Source organism: Erpetoichthys calabaricus, chromosome 5 (genome assembly GCF_900747795.2).
Source record: "Erpetoichthys calabaricus chromosome 5, fErpCal1.3, whole genome shotgun sequence".
NCBI classification, from domain to species: domain Eukaryota; kingdom Metazoa; phylum Chordata; class Cladistia; order Polypteriformes; family Polypteridae; genus Erpetoichthys; species Erpetoichthys calabaricus.
The window spans coordinates 18,595,730-18,613,812 of record NC_041398.2 but is presented as its reverse complement, the minus strand read 5'-3'; the positions used below and the strand labels follow the sequence as shown (position 1 = coordinate 18,613,812).

The window sequence follows — 18,083 nt, the reverse complement described above, 5'->3', positions numbered from 1 at the left end:
TGTAGATATGTGTATATGTGTAGATATGTATATGTATATATATATGTTTACATGACCTCTTTAACACACTACTTCTCTGCTGCGAAGCGCGTGTATTTTGCTAGTTATAAATATTTAGTAAAAGTAAAAAGGATGCACTATACATTTTCTTTCTCACAGCAGAACGCGCCACTTCAGAATACTTGATGTGCCACCCATGACGCGTGTACTACAGGTTGGCCACCCCTGAAGTAAACTGAGCATTCTGATAAAGGATGGGGGGGGTCTTTCAAATCGTCCTTTGCTTTCCGAAAAATGCTCCTGTGTTTAATCAGCACTTAGAAATTACTTATTTTCTTAGAAAATATATATATATATTTATTTTATTTTGTAACATGTTTTCTAAATTTTTCCCATGATCCCCAAAGATTGGGAAACACTGATCTTAATTAACCACACACCATTTTCCTGGACAAGTTGTCTATTTCACACCTGAGATATTGTAACACCTGATATTTATAAAATCCGTAAAAATGATTGTTACTCAAACTTTGTACATGGATGCATATTTTTAGTAAGTTCCTGTGTATTGGGGAAATTACGAAGGACTGGAAAATGGCAAATATTATCCCGTTATATAAGAAGGGTGAACGGGCAGATCCAAGTTTACCAGTGAGCTTAACATGCATAAGAGGCAAAATTAATGGAAGGAATTATTAAGGACTAGCAAAATACCCGCGCTTCACAGCGGCGAAGTACTGCCTTAAAATTGTTGTTAAGAAGAAAAGTAAACATTTTTAAACTGAGGGAAAGTATACAAATAATTATTTGTTAAGGATCTGTTTGTATACCACGTTGTCAGTTCGGCCCTCCGGTTGTGCGCTGAGCTTACTCTTGAGCATGCAACGTACAGTTGGTCATGTGAAAAGCAATCTTGCCTCAAATCAATGCCAACCTTTTTTAGGGTCTGTCCCTGAGACTTATTAATTGCCATTGTGAAGCGGAGCCTTACTGGGAATTCGAGGCGTTTGAATTGAAATCAAGAGATCAAAAATTGAAATTGAGATCAGAGGGTATAACGGGGATGCGAGGAATAAAAACTCTCTCCCCTGAGCTACTGCCAGTTAAAATAGATGCCTCAATTAGGTTCTTTTGCAGAGATGTGACCTGAAGTCTCGTGGCGTTACAAAGTTTCTGTGGCTGTACGCAAATCCACAATCGGTTTTTTTTGAGCCAAACGTGTTGTTTTCGTATGAGCCGCTTTTTATATGTATATATATACTGTATATGTGTGTATATATATATATATATATATATATATATATATATATATATATATATATATATATATATATATATATATCTGCGGTGGGTTGGCACCCTGCCCAGGATTGGTTCCCTGCCTTGTGCCCTGTGTTGGCTGGGATTGGCTCCAGCAGACCCCCGTGACCCTGTGTTCGGATTCAGCGGGTTGGACAATGGATGGATGGATATATATATATATATATATATATAGCTGTACCCGGCCACACGTTGCTGTGGCTCAGTCTGGTTAAATGGAAAAGAAAGAAAAGAGAAAGCGCACGTTTCTAATATGTTTAATTTCACAATATTTTTTGTTGTTTCATTGTCTGTGCAGAATGTTAGACTGAATAATATTGTTAAGTTCGTAGACGTCTTTGTTTTTGGCCGCAAGAATAGCTCGTTCACTCAGCCAGTCGTGATTCTTATAATTGGTTTGAATATTGGGAAATACTTTTTCAACCAATTCTTCTTTTGATGTCACTAAATTGCAGAAGTTATGAGGCAATGAAATTCGTCCTGAGGTCAGATCAACCGGCACCTTTCCGTTCCCAATTTCCAGATTTCTCCAACTCCGTTATTGACAGTTTGCATTATTTGATCGTAAATGCCTTTTTGCTGAAGCGTTAGCTTAGGAATATTTGATCGCACATACGACAGAAGATCACCCGTGTTGTAATTTTGTTCACGACGCAATTCTACATCGAACGAAGCAGCAGCAGATCGATTCGGTGATGGCATTCCCAATTGATTGAGAACTTTGTTCGCGATTTCTAATCACAAATCTTCAATCATCATCAACGCTTAGTTGTAGATGTCCGCTGTGACATCCATGTTTATGTTTGAATTTTACTTTCGTATTCGACGGAAAATATCTTCAGCCATGTGCGATTTATATTTCTCCCATAACTGTGTTGGAGATGAAGGAGAGCAGGCGGTCAATATGATTGCAAACAATGCACGAATTTGATTTGGATGTGACGTGCTGCATGCGTCATTAATGTATACATCCCAGTGTCAGTCGTTCTCCAATAAATTCAGAGCTTGACATGTACTTCGGCAAGTGGCATGTGTAACGCCGTTGACAATTCTCAGTTGCTGGAAAGACGTTGGACCGGCACATTTACCAAACAGCATGTGAGTAAAGAAGCATTCATCTTGATTGGGATGCACGGTGTACAGTCTGCCTATCGTAGTTTCTTTGAATATGCCAGGCTGTCCGTTGACTCGCTCTCCTCGTTTGCGTTGTTCAAATGATTTTCTACTCGCATTCCATGTGTAATACGTAGGCACTTCCGAATACAGCAGTGTCTTCGCAAACGCGTCATTTTGACATAACGTAAAGAAAACAGTTAACGTTGTAGCCGGTGGATTCAGGGCTATTTGTTGCACATTTGCAGCTGTGAAATAAATGCATTGTCCATTTTCTAGATGTACTGCTAAGTGAAAAACATCTGGACTTCGTTCATGTATGGGAAATGAAAGAATTCGCCATACAGCTTCATTGCTGCTTATGTATCTTCCAGCCTAATACTGTGTGATTTCATCGATATGTATGACCGCATTCCTATCACTTCTTTCTGGTTGCACGCCAAAAACTGCCATGTCGCTGCCTTTATTCACGTACTTACAAATGTATTTGATCGAAACATTGAAATAGAATCGTATAATATTTAGTATGGCGTGTGTTGCCTTTACGTCCAACAGATGGCGCTGTGTTTTTTAAAAAAAGCATGTTTTTACCTGTCACAGGTGTGACATCTATATAATATGTACATAAAAACACGCGCGTATTCGAATGCAACGTTGTGTCAAAATTTCAAAGCAATTGGTGAAGAACTTTCGGAGATTTAAGGTTTTGAACAAACGAATATCATGGTGGATTTTACTATTTTGTGGAGGGCAGGGTCAGTCTGTGGATCAGGAATTTCCACACGGATGACTTGATCGATGAGAGCTGTTTAATCCTATCCTTTAGCCACAATAGAATGTGTGCATGGGGAATACCTCGCTTTTGCCACTCTATGGTGTACATGTAGCAATTTGTACAGCCAAAAATGTTACTCTTCCTGAGCAAGTCTATCATTTTGCGAATCTTGAGATGAAATACACGACTGATAAGGTCATGGCGATCGTGAGGTTTTTGACGTGGAAGGAGAATTTCAGTGATGTCAGGCCATTTAGGATTGCAAGTAAATGTGATGAATAAGTCAGGGCGGCCATAATGACGTACGTATGATAGATAGATAGATAGATAGATAGATAGATAGATAGATAGATAGATAGATAGATAGATAGATAGATAGACAGATAGATAGATAGATAGATAGATAGATAGATAGATAGATAGATAGATACTTTATTAATCCCAGTGGGAAATTCACATATGTCATTGCGTCTTGTGTACGGTCGTGCAAATAGCGAGGTCCTCCAGTGAAGGAAGATGGTAATATCACAGCTTGACCAAGTTCTATTAAATCAGTGTCGTTTTTGTCAATAGCATCTTTTAAGTGAACGTAATTAGGTCAGGAAGCTTACGTAAAAGAGTGACAGAGACTTTACCACCGTTACAGCACAAACCAGGAGACTCGCATTTCCACTTCTGAGCTTGACAATAGTCACAGTGAACATCCATGGATCCAATGTGTACTGTTTTGTCAGACTCATAATGTATGTTTGGGTCGTATGATCTGCTTCTCACAACTGAAGGCACCGTGGCTGATGTTAGCTGACTTGCTGGCCAACTATAAGCGTTACCTGGTAGGTTACCACCCACTCACTACACTCCCTTATGGGAATCGATCCTCGGACGTCAGCGCTAGAGGCGAAGCCCCTAACATTGCGCCACGGCGTGTGGTTCGTTTATTTGACAGCATGTAGATCGGGGTAATTACATTTACGGCATTCGTAGTCTGAATCATAATCTGATTGTATGGGTAGTTACCTACCAGGTAACGCTTGTGGTTGGCCAGCAAGTCAGCTAACATCCGCCACGGTGCCCTCAGTTGTGAGAAGCAGATCATAGAATGGTTGAAAATAGTTTACTGTCAAATAATGCAAAGAGTACGCGACACGTGTTTCACCCTAATTCTGGGCTCATCAGGCTTACACACTCACTGCATATAGCCAAATTCCCAGGCTTCGCAGCGGCGAAGTATTGCTTTTAGCTGTTTTTTTGTGAAGCAGTCTTTAGTGTAATGAATGTTTTCTTCAGCGCTCTTTGGGGCTTTTCCTTGTTTTCTACGTACTGCGTTCACAGTCAGTTCACGTGATTACGTGGGAGGCGAGATGACGCGATACGCAACCCCGCCTCCCACGGCCAGCGAGCTGCAGTCCATAACAGTATATAGGGTGACCATATTTTGATTTCCAAAAAAGAGGACGATCGGCACGGCCTCCAGACGAATTCAGACAAGCTTCTTGGTGGTTGATGAACATTATTTATTATACTTCAATGGTGCAGAATTAACCTCTGTAATAAAATAAAATGAAATCTGTAAAAACTTATAACAAAATAATAGCTCTCTTAGACTCTTCAAATAAATAATTAAATATTGTTCTAAATATGAACTATTCTGTTCCAGCTTCAACAATATATCTCTTAAATGTAATAAAATAAATAACAGAAGAGTCTCACAAAGACAACTTAAACAAAAAGAATCTAGACTTTTCATCTTCAGTTTTCTTCTTCATCCTGCTTCTCTTCTTCATCCTCCTTGTCAAGTCCATCTTTGCGCTTCTGTGCCAGTAGTCCTTTAACTTTAAGGGACATGAAGGTGTTGCTCTTGAGTTGAAGAAGAATTGTATGTATATTGTTTAATATCTTCTTCACTTCCATAATGGACATGTTCTCCTGTTCCATTTCTTGAATGTGGGTGTGGAACACAGACATGAGTGTGTGCATGTGCCAAAGGTAGATTTCAGCAAAATCATTTTCAAAAAAACTCTTGAGTGCTATGGGTGGCTTTTGCTGAGACAGAAAATATGCCTTTAAAGCTGGAAACATCTGTAACATCCTCTCAATGCTTGGGAACAATGACAGCCACCTTGTCTTTCTGTGAGAGAGCATCCTTCTGTAATCAATCTCAACAAAATCACAATACTCCTTCAGGCTCTCAGTGCGCACAGTGTAAATGTGAAAGTCCTGGTTGATTTTGAATATGATATTCTCAATGTCAATTTCTATTGTGCCTGCCCCATGGTGTGCACAATTATTCAATATGTGTGCTGGGCAACCCACACTGATCAGAGTCTTGTTTTGCAGCAAACTCTTCAAATTTGCAAACACATTCTTTCCAGCTTCATCACCTCAGATTCCTCCAAAATTTGTGTTGCAATTGTCTCCAGTAAATACAATGCATTTTTCCGACAGATTGTTTTTTGCCAGGATTTCTGTGAGATATTTTGCAATGATTTCTGCTGTCTCATTGGGTGTGTCTTTAACTTCAATCAATTTTGTTTGCACGCCACCCGTCTTCCAGTCAAAATACTGGATTATGACTGGGAATATTTTCACTGCTCCGTGGTTACTCCCGTCTGTGGAAACACCACAGTACTGGATTTCTTTGAGTGCTTCATGAGTGATTTCAACAGAGTGGGGGGCTATAGCACCATTGACAATGGCTTTGGTCTTGGTGCGAGCACTACTAAACTTTTTTGCAATGTCAGAGTCAGGAAATGCCTTTTTAAGCAAAGTACAGGTGCAATCTTTAAAATTAAATTGCAATAAAACTGAACTCCTGCAAATTGGGACTAAAATGCAACTTAATAAAATGAGCTTCTTCCCAGTCCATCTTGGCAGTGATCTCATCAGACCTGCCTCTACTGTAAAAAATCTTGGTGTCATTTTTGATTCCTCCCTCACTTATTCCGCCCACATAAATCACATTAAGAAACTTTCTTACTTTCACCTCCGTCACATCTCCCGTGTTCGCTCCTTCCTCTCCTTCTCTAATGCTGAGAAACTTGTCCATGCTTTTATCACATCCCGCATCCATTATTGTAATTCCCTACTGGCAGGTGCCCCTTCTAATCTTATATCACAGCTCCAGCTTATTCAAAACTCAGCTGCAAGAGTCCTTACTCGAACCAGCAGCAGCGAGCACATCACACCCATCCTGCTCCGTCTTCACTGGCTCCCTGTGTCCTACAGAATCGAATATAAAATCCTACTAATAACATACAAAGCTTTAAATAACCTCGCGCCAAACTACATCAGTGACCTTCTCCATCACTATGTGCCTGCCCGCCCACTAAGGTCCTCTGATTCTGGCCATCTTGTTGTGCCCCTCACTAATCTACACTCCATGGGTGACAGCAGGGCCTTCAGCTGTATAGCGCCCAGACTCTGGAATGACCTACCAAAATTAATCAGGTCAGCTGACTCCATGAATTCTTTTAAAAAACAACTCAAAACTCATCTGTTCAGGAAGGCTTTTAGCTCCACTTGACTTTATTACCTTTCTCTCAGTTTACTTCTCTGTCAAGATGCTCATGTAACCTGTATGTGTGTATGAGACCATCAATTATGTTGTTTGTTTTTTTTCAGAATTTACTGTCTTAATCTTCTTTATTTATTTATCTGGTTTGTACAATGCTATATACTGTATATTCTGCCGTTCTTTATTATATTCTGTAAGTGCCTTGAGCATGGGAAAGGCGCTATATAAATAAAATGTATTATTATTACTGCGGTGGGTTGGCACCCTGCCCAGGATTGGTTCCCTGCCTTGTGCCCTGTGTTGGCTGGGATTGGCTCCAGCAGCCCCCGTGACCCTGTGTTCGGATTCAGCGGGTTGGTAAATGGATGGATGGATGTATTATTATTATTATTAATCCATGGACCTGTAACTGTTGTGATGTTTCACTGTATGAAAAGCCATTGCACCTTCTGCTGCATTTACATCATCCTCTGTTTTTCCTGGTCTGACAAAAAACTCCGTCAACTTTGCAGATGAACTAGTCTCACCTCGCACAGCTTTTTTATGTTTCTCGGTGTCCATGTGGGCTTTCAGATCCCCAGCACCTTTATTGGATACCGAGACATATGTACCGGCTTTGCACACGGTGCACTCTGCCTCCCACTTGTCCCTACTGTGACGGTATGTGGGAAATTTTCTTTGCAGTTCATCGGTGAAGCTGCACTTACGCTTCGGCATTTTCCCTGCTATACTGCTCCGCTCTCTGCACTGCTCCCTGTCTGTGTCTGTGTGTTTGCGCGTGCGCGCGGCGCAGACCTGCCCACAAGGCAGCCTCCCGGTAATTACGTCGCGCAAAAAAGTATTGTGTGCAAAACGCCAGTCAATTTACGTACACGCGTAATGGTCCTATGAAAAACCGGACATTTTTGTGAATTTATAAAACCCGCCAGGACGCCCCGGACAGGACGTAAAAAGTGGACATGTCCGGGCAAAAGAGGACGCTTGGTCAACCTACATATGTCGTACATATGTCTCGGTATCCAATAAAGGTGCTGGGGATCTGAAAGCCCACATGGACACCGAGAAACATAAAAAAGCTGTGCGAGGTGAGACTAGTTCATCTGCAAAGTTGACAGAGTTTTTTGTCAGACCAGGAAAAACAGAGGATGATGTCAATGCAGCAGAAGGTGCAATGGCTTTTCATACAGTGAAACATCACAACAGTTACAGGTCCATGGATTAATAATAATAATAATACATTTTATTTATATAGCGCCTTTCCCATGCTCAAGGCACTTACAGAATATAATAAAGAACGGCAGAATATACAGTATATAGCATTGTACAAACCAGATAAATAAATAAAGAAGATTAAGACAGTAAATTCTGAAAAAAAAACAGACACCATAATTGATGGTCTCGCACACACACACAGGTTACATTGGCATCTTGACAGAGAAGTAAACTGAGAGAAAGGTAATAAAGTCAAGTGGAGCTAAAAGCCTTCCTGAACAGATGAGTTTTGAGTTGTTTTTTAAAAGAATTCATGGAGTCAGCTGACCTGATTAATTTTGGTAGGTCATTCCAGAGTCTGGGCGCTATACAGCTGAAGGCCCTGTCACCCATGGAGTGTAGATTAGTGAGGGGCACAACAAGATTACCAGAATCAGAGGACCTTAGTGGGCGGGCAGGCACATAGTGATGGAGGAGGTCACTGATGTAGTTTGGCGTGAGGTTATTTAAAGCTTTGTAGGTTATTAGTAGGATTTTATATTCGATTCTGTAGGACACAGGGAGCCAGTGAAGACGGAGCAGGATGGGTGTGATGTGCTCGCTGCTGCTGGTTCGAGTAAGGACTCTTGCAGCTGAGTTTTGAATAAGCTGGAGCTGTGATATAAGATTAGAAGGGGCACCTGCCAGTAGGGAATTACAATAATCGATGCGGGATGTGATAAAAGCATGGACAAGTTTCTCAGCATTAGAGAAGGAGAGGAAGGAGCGAACACGTGATATGTTACGGAGGTAAAAGTAAGAAAGTTTCTTAATGTGATTTATGTGGGTGGAATAAGTGAGGGAGGAATCAAAAATGACACCAAGATTTTTTACAGTAGAGGCAGGTCTGATGAGATCACTGCCAAGATGGACTGGGAAGGAGCTCATTTTATTAAGTTGCATTTTAGTCCCGATTTGCAGGAGTTCAGTTTTATTGCAATTTAATTTTAAAGATTGCACCAGTACTTTGCTTAAAAAGGCATTTCCTGACTCTGACATTGCAAAAAAGTTTAGTAGTGCTCGCACCAAGACCAAAGCCATTGTCAATGGTGGTATAGCCCCCCACTCTGTTGAAATCACACTCATGAAGCACTCAAAGAAATCCAGTACTGTGGTGTTTCCACAGACGGGAGTAACCACGGAGCAGTGAAAATATTCCCAGTCATAATCCAGTATTTTGACTGGAAGAAGGGTGGCGTGCAAACACAATTGATTGAAGTTAAAGACACACCCAATGAGACAGCAGAAACCATTGCAAAATATCTCACAGAAACCCTGGCAAAAAACAATCTGTCGGAAAAATGCATTGTATTTACTGGAGACAATTGCAACACAAATTTTGGAGGAATCCGAGGTGATGAAGCTGGAAAGAATGTGTTTGCAAATTTGAAGAGTTTGCTGCAAAACAAGACTCTGATCAGTGTGGGTTACCCAGCACACATATTGAATAATTGTGCACACCATGGGGCAGGCACAATAGAAATTGACATTGAGAATATCATATTCAAAATCAACCAGGACTTTCACATTTACACTGTGCGCACTGAGAGCCTGAAGGAGTATTGTGATTTTGTTGAGATTGATTACAGAAGGATGCTCTCTCACAGCAAGACAAGGTGGCTGTCATTGTTCCCAAGACATTGAGAGGATGTTATAGATGTTTCCAGCTTTAAAGGCATATTTTCTGTCTCAGCAAAAGCCACCCATAGCACTCAAGAGTTTTTTTGAAAATGATTTTGCTGAAATCTACCTTTGGCACATGCACACACTCATGTCTGTGTTCCACACCCACATTCAAGAAATGGAACAGGAGAACATGTCCATTATGGAAGTGAAGAAGATATTAAACAATATACATACAATTCTTCTTCAACTCAAGAGCAACACCTTCATGTCCCTTAAAGTTAAAGGACTACTGGCACAGAAGCGCAAAGATGGACTTGACAAGGAGGATGAAGAAGAGAAGCAGGATGAAGAAGAAAACTAAAGATGAAAAGTCTAGATTCTTTTTAAGTTTTTTTGTCTTTGTGAGACTCTTCTGTTATTTATTTTATTACATTTAAGAGATATATTGTTGAAGCTGGAACAGAATAGTTCATATTTAGAACAATATTTAATTATTTATTTGAAGAGTCTAAGAGAGCTATTATTTTGTTATAAGTTTTTACAGATTTCATTTTATTTTATTACAGAGGTTAATTCTGCACCATTGAAGTATAATAAATAATGTTCATCAACCACCAAGAAGCTTGTCTGAATTCGTCTGGAGGCCGTGCCGATCGTCCTCTTTTTTGGAAATCAAAATATGGTCACCCTAGTATATGGACAAAAAAGAGGTTCCAGTTATGACCGTTATGCTTTGAATTTCGAAATGAAACCTGCCTAACTTTTGTAAGTAAGCTGTAAGGAACGAGCCTGCCAAATTTCAGCCTTCCACCTACACGGGAAGTTGGAGAATTAGTGATGAGTGAGTGAGTGAGTGAGTGAGTGAGTGAGTGAGTGAGTGAGTGAGTGAGTGAGTGAGTGAGTGAGGGCTTTGCCTTTTATTAGTATAGATGTGTGCAAAACATATAAAGACAGACATAATAATGCATAAATATAATAAACATTGAATTGCATAATCATAGTTTCATTTTTTATACTTAACACTACTTTCACAAATCGTTCATATCAATGCTAATACAGAATAATAATAATTATAGTTATACTCGATATTAACATTGATGTTATGAAATATGCTTATAAAATAGACCTACACCTTTAATACTCAGACGATTCTAATCGTGCTGTAGAGCAGCATATATATGGGGTACAGGTCGTAACGTTTTATTTATTATGAACATGTTCTACTTAAGTTTGCATATGCTGGGTTTATGTCCAAATGTTTGTTAATGGCGTTTTTGTCTGACAGCCAAGATTTAGCCAGTTCTCTGGCACTTTTAGTACTGGTCTTAAATCTTACTTGTACATTGTCCCGGTTAAATGTATGTCCTGTTGATTTTGTATGCGTATAGATCAGCGATCGTGAGTCCTTTCTTCTGACAGCGTTGCGATGTTCCTGTATGCGAGTTGAAATTCTTTTTGATGTTTGTCTCATGTATACCGCTGGGCAAAAACTGCTATAAACTTCATTTCGTGTTTCTGCTGTCGATTTCTTGTTTGTTGCGTTGAAAAGGACAGTGCGCAGATTGCTCGCGGGTTTGTGTGCTATTCTGATGCCTGATTTGGCCAGGATATATATAAAAGATGATCCGCTGTGGCATCTCCTAACAGGAGCAGCCGAATGAAGAAGAAGAAGATATATATGATTAGATAAATGGTGTGTGTGCTGTTTGCTATAAGTATATAAACATTTCCCTTCGCAATATTTCCAAATATTTATTTTTACATATTTCAAATTAATTAAATGTCAACATCAACTACAATATATTACTTCCCAAATTTTATAAATACAGTGCATACAATTACAAGGCTGTGAACTATTACTTATTCATTCTTATTGTGCTTTCATTTTTATTGTACCCCTCTTGATTATCTTTGCGGCCGTCTGAGACCATGGTAAAGGTGCTATATAAGTAAGTGAAATGAGTTATTATTTGTTATAATTATGATTCAATAGAATTTGCAGGCAGTTTGTTTAATTGTGATTTTAACTATGCTTGTTGTCCATGTGTTCCTTAACAAATCAATCGTTCATTAAACAGTTTTTGTTTAATCAAAAAATAAAAATAAACAACTAAATCTGCAAAGTAGAATTCAAAGCACCGTTCGTCGAAGAGAAAGTTTAAAAAAGCAAACATCTTAGAGATATATTCTTCCATTCATCAATGTGCCATGAGCAGGATTCGAACCCGAATCTCTATGATAATTCTTGGTAGGTCGTCTCTCAAGAATCGCAGCTACACCTCGACTAATACGCCATATCCTCTCTGTCTTGTATGACGCGTCAGGCGGCCTTTGAAGCGTCCACCGTGCCTCGCGCATGCGCACTTCACCAGAAGACACACACATGGACACTAGACGCACACAGGGGTTTTATTAAAGAGGATATACAGTATATATACACACTGCCCAAAAAAATGAAAGGAATACTTTTGAATGAGAGTATGGCATCAAGTCAATGAAACTTGTGGGCTATTGAGCTGGTCAGTTAAGTAGGAGAGGGGCTTGTTCACCAGTTTCAGCTGCTTTGGTGCACTAGAGGGGCAACAATGAGACGACCCCCAAAACAGGAATGAATGGTTTAACAGGTGGAGGGAGGCCACTGACATTTTTCTCTCCTCATCTGTTTTGTCACTTGTTTTGCATTTGTCTACGGTCAGTGTCACTACTGTTAGCATGAGGTCATACCTGGACCCTACAGAGTTTGGTGGCACAGGTAGTCCAACTTCTCCAGGATGGCAGGCACATCAGTACGTGCCTCCCCTTGACAGAAGGTTTGCTTTGTCTATCAGTACAGTTTCAAGGGCATGGAGGAGATTCCAGGAGACAGAAAGGCAGTTACTCTAGGAGAGCTGGACAGGACCCCTCATAGAAGGTCCTTAACCCATCAGCAGGACCCACCGGTATCTGCTACTTTGGGCAAAGAGGAACAGGATGAGCACTGCCAGAGACTACAAATGACCTCCAGCAGGTGGACAGACCACTGGTATGAATGTCTCTGACCAGACAATCAGAAACAGACTTCATGAGGGTGGCCTGAGGGCCCAACGTCCTCTAGTGGACACTGTGGAGCTTGACTGGCATTTGCCAAAGAATACCAGAATTGGCAGGTCCACCACTGGTGGGCGCCCTTTGCTTTTCACAGATGAGAGCAGGTTCACCCTGAGCACGTGACAGACGTGGAAGGGTCTGGAGAAGCCATGGAGAATGTTATGCTGCCTGTGCCATCGTTCAGCATGACCAGTTTGGTGGGGGTTTAGTTATGGTATATCTGGTGAGGCATATCCATGGAGGGACACACAGACCTCTACAGGCTAGACAACACCACCTTGACTGCCATTAGGTATCAGGATGAAATCCTTGGACCCATTGTCAGACCCTATGCTGGCGCAGTGGCTCCTGGGTTCCTCTTGGTGCACAACAATGCTCGACCTCATGTGTTTGTGAGAGGATGAAGGAATTGATTCCATTGATCATCCCCCCCACTCACTCGCCTGACCTCAATCCAACAGAACACCTCTGAAAAAGATTCACTGATTTTGACTTTGCAGATGATGCTGTGGTCTTCAATGGAGGCTCTGGTGGGGGCTCTCGAGAGACTGAGCGAGGAGTCTGAGGGTCTGGGCTTGTGATAAAAACTAAGAACCAGGCCTTTAATGACCTCTTGGGCACAGCCATCAGCAGTGTGTCTGTCTGCGGAGAGAGTGTCAACCTCGTTGAGAAATTTACTTACCTCAGCAGTGACATTCATGTCTCTGGTGACTGTTCCTATGAAGTCAGTAGAAGGATTGGGAGAGCATGGGGGATCATGAGGTCACTCAAAGGGGTGTGTGGTGCTCCTAATATCTCTGCAAAAGGATGAAGGTCCAAGTCTTTAGAGTCCTGGTGCTGCCTGTTTGTGAGACATGGACGCTATCCAGTGACCTGAGATGAAGACTGAACTCCTTCTGTCTCTTTGGAGAATCCTTGGGTACCATTGGTTTGACTTTGCGTTGCTCACAGAGTCCTGAATGAGGTGCATTACCTGCATTGTGAGGGAGTGTCAGTTACAGCACTACGGCCATGTGGCATGATTCCTTGAAGGTGATCTGGATTGCAGGAATATCATTTTTGAGGGCCCGAGCAGCTGGACCAGGCCAAGGGGATGCCCACGTAACATCTAACTATGATGGATTGATGGTCAATTTTGGAGGTTGGTACTGGACCGCATGTCTGCCTGGGGAGCTTCCAACCAGGACCTCGAGCTGTTTTATCATGTGGTTGGTGAGGTAACATGCTCTACCAGTGCATGCTCCTTAACCTGACCTGACCTGACCTTCTCCAGGCCTGTGCGTCAATACCATCAGGTCTCTAAGCTCTGCAGGCAGTTCTTTTGACCTTATGGCTTAGTTTTTAATCAACTGTGGGGGCTATTATCGGCTGGTGTGTGCCTTTCATAATCAGTCCAGTCAATTGAACTGTCCACAGCTGGACTCAAAACAAGGTGTAGCATCAGCTCAGTGATGATCAATAGAACCGGAAGCACCTGAGCCAAATTTCAAGCATCATAGCCAAAGGTATGAATACTCATGTCAATGTGAAGTTTCAGTTTTTTACTTTAAATCAATGAAGAATCGATGAAGCCAAAGCACCATAACTGAAGCTTGTGTTCATGAATATTCATCTGTTGTCCATCAAGGCAGACATGTTTCAGGACTCTTACACCAGCTCCAAACAAACTGAAACCTATAGGTGTAAATATATTACTTGCATCTCATTAAGGCTTCTACATTCCATACAACTATATGTTGTGGATGGGGTATCTACCATATAATTAAACCAGATGGTGTGTCCAGTACCTCAGAGAAATTCGATGGGTCAATTTGGCTTTGGCGATACAAAAAAAGAGGAAGTGCAAATGTGAGATGCACGAGGAGGAGCAAAGGTGCAGGCTGAGAGAGTCGCCCTCAAAAACGGAACACACACACTATATTGATAAAAGCATTGGGACGCCTGACCGTTACTGCAACAGGGACTTCAATGACATTGCATTCAAATACATTGACTTTAATATGGAGTTGGGCGCCCCTTTGCAGCTATAACAGCTTCCACTGTTCTTGGAAGGCTTTCCACAAGACTTGAGTGTTTCTGTGGGAATCTGTGCCCATTCATTCTGTCCAGTGGTGGCGTGTTTTACACCACTCTATCCGACGCTTGGCATTGGACTTGGTGTTGTGAGACTTGCACGCAGCTGCTGTGCAATGGAAACCCATTAATGCCAGTGGAAGTTTGGAACTCTTGATCAGTGGAATCAGCAGAGCGTTGGCAACTTTTACGCACCTTGGCAGTCGTTGACCCCTCTCTGCGACTTTACATGGCTTTAAACACTTCCACTTTCCAGTAATACCAGTTATAGCTGACTGGGGAATATCCAGCATGGATAAAATTTTACGAAGGTGGTATCCTATCCCAGAAGCACGCTTGAAATCACTGAGCACTTTGGAATGACCCATTTGGTTTCACAAATGTTTGTAAATGGATACGGCGTGGCTCGCTGCTTGAGTTTATACACCTGTGGCAATGGGTCTGGTTGAAGCACCTGAATTCAATAATGAAGAGGTGTGTCCCAAACTTTTGTCCATGTAGTGTAGTGGATGGGAGTGGACAGAAAGGCACCTTGAAAATAATAAGGTAATGACAAAGTTGGAGAAGCAGGTTTTACAGGAACACTTGAGAAAGGGAGCGCCGGAGAAGAGACATTCAGATACACGCAACTACAGAGGAAAGGAGCTGAAAATGCATGTAGGGCAAGAGATGCCAAATATTTTTAACTGGTTCTATTGCCGGTCTTTGATAGGCACGTGGTTATTGCACTGGAAAGCCTGACCAACCACAGAGGATTCTGAAACACTCCTGAGGCAAAGAGTCTCCAAGATTACTTATAAAAAGGACACCTATCATTAATAATAATAATACATTTTATTTATATAGCGCCTTTCCCATGCTCAAGGCACTTACAGAATAAATAAAGAATGGCAGAATATACAGTATATAGCATTGTACAAACCAGATAAATAAATAAAGAAGATTAAGACAGTAAACTCTGAGAAAAAAACAGACAACATAATTGCTGGTCTCGCACACACATACAGGTTACATTGGCATCTTGACAGAGAAGTAAACTGAGAGAAAGGTAATAAAGTCAAGTAGAGCTAAAAGCCTTCCTGAACAGATGAGTGTTGAGTTGTTTTTTAAAAGAAGTCATGGAGTCAGCTGACCTGATTAATTTTGGTAGGTCATTCCAGAGTCTGGGCGCTATACAGCTGAAGGCCCTGCTGTCACCCATGGAGTGTAGATTAGTGAGGGGCACAACAAGATTACCAGAATCAGAGGACCTTAGTGGGTGGGCAGGCACATAGTGATGGAGAAGGTCACTGATGTAGTTTGGTGCGAGGTTATTTAAACCTTTGTATGTTATTAGTAGGATTTTATATTCGATTCTGTAGGACACAGGGAGCCAGTGAAGATGGAGCAGGATGGGTGTGATGTGCTCGCTGCTGCTGGTTCGAGTAAGGACTCTTGCAGCTGAGTTTTGAATAAGCTGGAGCTGTGATATAAGATTAGAAGGGGCACCTGCCAGTAGGGAATTACAATAATCGATGCGGGATGTGATAAAAGCATGGACAAGTTTCTCAGCATTAGAGAAGGAGAGGAAGGAGCGAACACGGGAGATGTGACGGAGGTGAAAGTAAGAAAGTTTCTTAATGTGATTTATGTGGGCGGAATAAGTGAGGGAGGAATCAAAAATGACACCAAGATTTTTTACAGTAGAGGCAGGTCTGATGAGATCACTGCCAAGATGGACTGGGAAGGAGCTCATTTTATTAAGTTGCATTTTAGTCCCAATTTGCAGGAGTTCAGTTTTATTGCAATTTAATTTTAAAGAGTTCTGCTCCATCCAGGTTGAGCTGAGAAAGCTCTGATGAAGTTCCACTTTTAACATTGAAGTAGAGCTGAGTATCATCTGTATAAAAATGATAACCCAATCCATAACTACGGATAATATGGCCAAGGGGAAGCATGTAAATACAGAAAAGCAGAGGACCTAGGACAGAGCCCTGAGGGACTCCTTGTGTGACTGGCGCTGAGCTGGATCTGCTGTTGCCAAGACTAACAAACTCTCGCCTATCAGTCAGATAGGACTTGAACCACTGGATGGCAGTGCCAGAGATACCCAGCATGTTCTCCATTCTGGACAGTAGGATGTCATGTCTAACAGTGTCAAATGCTGCACTGAGGTCTAACAGAATTAATATGCTAGTTTGTCCAGAGTCTGCTGCCATAAGCAAATCATTGGTTACCCGTAGCAGAGCAGTTTCACAGCTGTGCCGCGCCCTGAAACCAGACTGAAAGGGTTCCATCAAATTATTAGAGGTTAGGTAATTGGTGAGTTGAGAAGCTACAACATTGATTTAAAGGGCACTAAATTAATTAAAAAAATTCAATTATTAGGAACTTGTTTAGACGATCTAGTCTGAGGAGTGTCACACAATGCCATTTAACAAACAAGAACCCAAAATCCCAACAGAGCACATGACAGGTTTTTACATGTATTTTCCACTCTGTGTCCTAAGTTAAAGCTCAATGGAGACAATCAAAGAATGGAGGTGGAAAGGTGGAGATATGCTCTACAGAGAAGAGGAATGAAGGTCAGTAGGACCACCAAGACAGAATACATGTGTGTGAATGAGAGGGAGGTCAGTGGAATGGTGAGGATGCAGGGAGTAGAGTTGGTGAAGGTGGACGAGTTTAAATACTTGGGATCAACAGTACAGAGTAATGGGGATTGTGGAAGAGAAGTGAAGAAGAGAGTGCAGGCAGGGTGGAGAAGAGTGTCAGGAGTGATTTGTGACAGACGGATATCAGCAAGAGTGAAAGGGAAGGTCTACAGGATGGTAGCGAGACCAGCTATGGTATACAGGTTGGAGACGGTGGCACTGACCAGAAAGCAGGAGACACAGCTGGAGGTAGCAGAGTTAAAGATGCTAAGATTTGCATTGGGTGTGACGAGGATGGACAGAATTAGAAATGAGGACATTAGAGGTTCAGCTCAGGTTGGACGGTTTTGAGACAAAGTCAGAGAGGCAAGATTGCATTGGTTTGGACATGTGCAGAGGAGAGATGCTGGGTATATTGGGAGAAGGATGCTAAGGATAGAGCTGCCAGGGAAGAGGAAAAGAGGAAGACCTAAGAGAAGGTTTATGGATGTGGTGAGAGAGGACATGCAGGTGATGGGTGTGACAGAACAAGATGCAGAGGACAGAAAGATATGGAAGAAGATTATCCGCTGTGGCAACCCCTAACGGGAGCAGCCGAAAGAAGAAGAAGAAGAAGATGGCCACTGCATTTTCCATTTGCACCAAAGCAGAGAAGAGAGCAGTGATCCTCTCTTCATAGGATGAAGATGTG

The 18,083-nt window shown here is 41.7% G+C and overlaps 2 protein-coding genes across 3 annotated transcripts in view; both read right to left on the bottom strand.

Annotated features, from left to right (window-relative positions):
* Positions 1-18,083, bottom strand: part of LOC114641663 (gastrula zinc finger protein XlCGF57.1-like) — a 308,826-nt gene that overhangs the window by 162,411 nt on the left and 128,332 nt on the right. The window lies entirely within an intron of this gene.
* The window catches only part of LOC114641710 (galactose-3-O-sulfotransferase 2-like), a 38,939-nt gene that overhangs the window by 16,340 nt on the left and 4,516 nt on the right, over positions 1-18,083 (bottom strand). The window lies entirely within an intron of this gene.